The following is a 4379-nucleotide window of genomic DNA, read 5'->3' as shown; positions in this document are numbered from 1 at the left end:
CCCCCCCCTCACCTTCCCCACCGCCCCCTACAGGCCCCAAACCCCTCCCCTATTCCATTCCCGAAACTCCCGCGCAGCTAACCCTGCTTAGCTCACTCCCCGGTCCCGTCCGGTGGGCAACTCCGCCTCCGGGACACGGAAGGGCAGCTGAGAGCTACCAATGAAGCTCGAGCAGGGCGGGGAGGAAGTCAAGCATTGACTTCTCTAGAGCACAGAGACACCGGAAACTAACTCCCCGACCTAGAGTAGATCCATCGGAAGCTTCTCGATTCCAGTCCGCATGCGTAGGTTAGAACCAATCATAACACGTTCCACCCACATATCAGCTGGCCTACGAGTCCCGCTTCAGGACAAAAATCTTCCATGTAATCACGTACTGCCAATTTACATAGTGGTCTATTTAGTCGTGTAGCGAGGCTGTTTCGATGCATTATTGCGTTGGCATATTTGAGGGAAGTTTATTTCCTCCTCCTCAATTTGTTTGGGGCAATAAAAAATTTAAAGCCTCTCCAAGAAAGCCCTTTGCAATATAAAAGTCATAGAATTTGGAGAGAAGTACGCTAAAGAAAGAATACTGTTAGCACTTGTACTAGGCCTTAGATATCTAACCCTTTCATCTTTCAGAGGAAGAAACAAAACCAGAAAGATTAAACTTTTCCCTGGGTCATACAGCCAGTAGCAAAGCTTGAGACCAGAGCCACCGGATTCCTGGGTCTCAAAATCAGTATTTTTCCAGGCCAAAAGTAAATTGCAGAAAAATTACAGTTAAGATAATGTGCGATATAAACGTTGCCTTTGGAGTACCTTTTGAAAATAACCTAAAATACAACAAAACAACCTTTTAAGGTGGACAAATAATTTTATTTCGTGCATGCAAATACATGTCAAGTACTGCAAACTTTTTCCATCAATTTTCTCTCAAACACTGAAAACCATGATGCTCTATTCTGTGAACAGCCAAAGCTACTATCTTTTTACTTCAGTGCTACAGCAAAAACACACAGAATTCACTCTTTGCTATTCAGTATCATCACAACCCTCATTGTTCCATCTCTGCCCTCCCCCCAAATACAGGCCTGTATAGAGTCCAAGCCTTCCCCCATTTAATCCTATTCCTATAGCACAAAGGGAAACATTACAATTTGGTAATTCAAATTGAAATAAATGGAATAGAATTTATTCCCATATATATCCCCCATTTCATTGTACAGAATTATTTTAAATTATAGTTTTAAATAGAAGCTGAGTATATGCCTTAAAAATGAGCATTTAAATCCATCTTAGAGATGGTGCCTGCTTTATACATGATGGGTGTACACCATCTTTAATTTCATTTACATTTCAATCGAACAATAGATTTGCAAAGAAAATGTCTAATACAGACGTAAAAATATTCACACTAGAGCTTCACAATCGGTTGTACAATTGACAAACAGGCCTCTTTTCCCAAACTTTCCAGCTAAGCAAATTTATAAAATGTAATCAATGCAACGAGAAAAAACATTTTCTTAAACTCTCAGGGAAAAGAATATGCGATAAACAGTATAAATGCAGACAGCAGATGCTGCAAGCTAACCACGATACTCCCAAGTGGCTGTACAGTGGGTATGTGCAGTACCAATAAAAGCCACATGTGTTGTATCACAACTACAGTATAATTGTTTGCCCAGCTAAAGAGAACGCATGCACTTCCATGCCTTGGATTAACTGAGGCCTAATTCTTGATAGACTGATGGGATATGTGCAAATGACCTTGGCTTTTGGCAGTACTATATGCAGCCAATGTTTGTGTTTTGCTGGTTTGATAATATTTTAGAAAATTGTGGGGGTGTGAGGGAAATGCTGATTTGAGGTTTACAGGATTACTATCCAATTCCATTGTCAATGGAACAATGTGGAAAATTTTGACATACTAACCCTTGACACCAGGTGCCTAGGACATTCCCTTGCCAGCAAAGGGACAATTGGTGACTTCTAGTACCAAGGGATTAATTGCACATTTAATTAGAAATATGGACACATCTGTGTTCTGCTTGCAGAAGGGGTCCATGTGTTAGAGGGATGCTCTAAAGTGATCCCAACACTGAGTTTACTAAAAAACCAGAAAACACACTTTCTAGGAATTTCTCCATCGCTAGCCCTTTCCCCTTTAATGATTATCAATACTGGTGACATCCTGCCTGGAGATTGATTCAAGTGAAGAGTAAGGTACTACTCAGACACTATGCAGAAACCACATGCAGCTGATACTTAAAAACATGTACTTCATGCTAACAAGACAACTTGGGCTTTTGACAACTGTCAAAAGTATGCTACATGAGGTTATAAAGACACTTTCCAAATGATTCAACTTTCAGGTCTTGCAAACGGTTGTACACCACTTATCAACTCATTCTATCATAACTAACTTGAAATAGCACATAATTTGGACGTGCCATATCCTTAACATCAACTTCAAATTCAAGGTAAAGTGATTAGAATCATGATGATGGTAACTACTCAGTATTAGAAAGTGAGGTAACTCTTTCATTGTGTCCCTTCACACAATGAAATCATTTGAAAACTTGCTGCCACTTGGTGACTGAAAATAAAATTTTCTCTGAAATGTATAGTGCACAATTTTTATCCATGCCACTAAGATACTGATCTCTTATATGCTTTTGAAAGCAAGTGCTTTACAAATTGTCATCACTTTTAAGTTTGCTCAGGAGAATACAACAGTAATATTCTATGATGACTTATGTGTGAAATGAGGCCATGCAACAGGATTACCCTATCGTATTAATTACCCATACTGTTCATGGAGCTCAGAAAGATATTAAAATCAAAATAACAATATTATACTCTCTGGACTGTTGTCAACCCTCTTCTTTCCTGGTCAAGTCTTAAAGTCCACAGGCCAAATTAATTAAATATTACTGATGAGAGGCAACATAGACAAATTCATTACAGTGCAATTATTGGTGTTTAGTTTCCTGATGCCTAATATCTTTTGACTCTTAATACACATAGATATGCACTTATTTGTTGGAAAGGGGACCACATGACAGGAAGTTGTTACCAAACAGAACTATTTCTAGTTTATAGCTTCTTTCCCATGGCACTTTTGTGAAAAAGGGTCACTTTTCTGCTCTCTTCAAGTGGCACACATCTAACTCCTTAGCCTCACCATACACCCACAGTTACAAAAGAGAGGCAGCTACTACTCATAGTAAAGATTCAATAAAGAATAACTCCAACACAGAATCAATTCCTATGTTAGTAGTAAGAAAGAAGAGTTTTCAGGTTGGGGAGATATTGTTCTGTGGGACCACCCGCTGCAAGAAAAGCATTTTTTTTTTTTGTTTTGTCTTTTTTTTTATATATCTGTTCTGAGACATACCAGTAAGGTTGGCAGGTATACACTAAATGCAAATGTAATTTCACCAGACAAGTAGGCAAACATCTAAGCAGTTATCCCAACCCCCTCCAGCAGAGCACAACCAAGTTTTAAAATTGCAATTTTAAAATTAAAAAGATACGGTTAAATACACAAGATCAATTTATGTAGTATATATTCACCCCCAGAACATGCTGAAGATGGTCTGTGTAGTTCTGTTGCACAGAGGGTTCTTTCCCTGAGGGCGCATAAGGAGCTCTCAAACTGTTAATAGGTCTCTATTTTTGTAACAAAATAGCAATTTAAAAATCTTAAAAAAAAAATACATCACCTTCAACATGGAAGATCTCACTATTTAAATATCCAAGAAACAGACATACTAGTTTGCATATACTTGAGGAGGATCACATATAGCAAAAAAAGTATGTCGGAAGCATTTTAAATGTAGTAAGTTCATATTTATAGAAAGATTCTGATATAAATTATACAACAATCATGTTCCTGTAATATTCTAGGCTAATTTATAACATCAGAAATAAGTTAATGTAACATGGTTTACTTCCTATTCATTTCAGGCTACAAGGTGAAATAAATAATATTTCTTTGTAGGGGCTGGGGAACAATGGCCACTGCAACAAACAGTATAAGCCAAAGGAAACTACATAAAGGCTACTGTGCTGTTATGCTACAAACATCTTCATACATCTGAGTATTAAATAAAAGTGTAAGATCTTCCATACTGACACTAGAATATCAAAACTACCCCCCCTTGTTTCTCAGATATATATATACAACATATCGGTCATCTTATGGGCATGTTCATTAAGACAGATATCAAACACTGGCATTTTCTTATTCTGATCAGGAAACCTCAGGGAAAAGATAGCCCTCCCACCCTGACCCACCCACCCACCCCTGGAAATGTGCACAAAACTTTTGTTATCAAAATCTTATCTGATACATTGCTGTGGTTTTGTAAAACAACTTAACAACTCAGACG

At 38.1% G+C, this 4379-nt stretch overlaps 1 protein-coding gene across 2 annotated transcripts in view; it reads right to left on the bottom strand.

Annotated features, from left to right (window-relative positions):
• The window catches only part of PDCL (phosducin like), a 20469-nt gene extending 20149 nt beyond the window's left edge, over positions 1 to 320 (bottom strand). Inside the window, exon 1 of one of the 2 annotated variants that reach the window (XM_069073746.1) lies at positions 241 to 320. The gene's annotated coding sequence lies outside the window, so the exon portion shown is untranslated. The other variant, XM_069073745.1, reaches the window with a different exon arrangement.
• Positions 321 to 4379: the final 4059 nt, after the last annotated feature.

The sequence above is a fragment of the Petaurus breviceps genome, unplaced genomic scaffold (assembly GCF_028583685.1).
Source record: "Petaurus breviceps papuanus isolate PSGF00001 unplaced genomic scaffold, PetGlider_PUasm1.0 90879, whole genome shotgun sequence".
In the NCBI taxonomy this organism is placed as follows: domain Eukaryota; kingdom Metazoa; phylum Chordata; class Mammalia; order Diprotodontia; family Petauridae; genus Petaurus; species Petaurus breviceps.
Note: the sequence above shows the minus strand (reverse complement) of the source record. Positions and strands in the feature narration are given on the sequence as shown.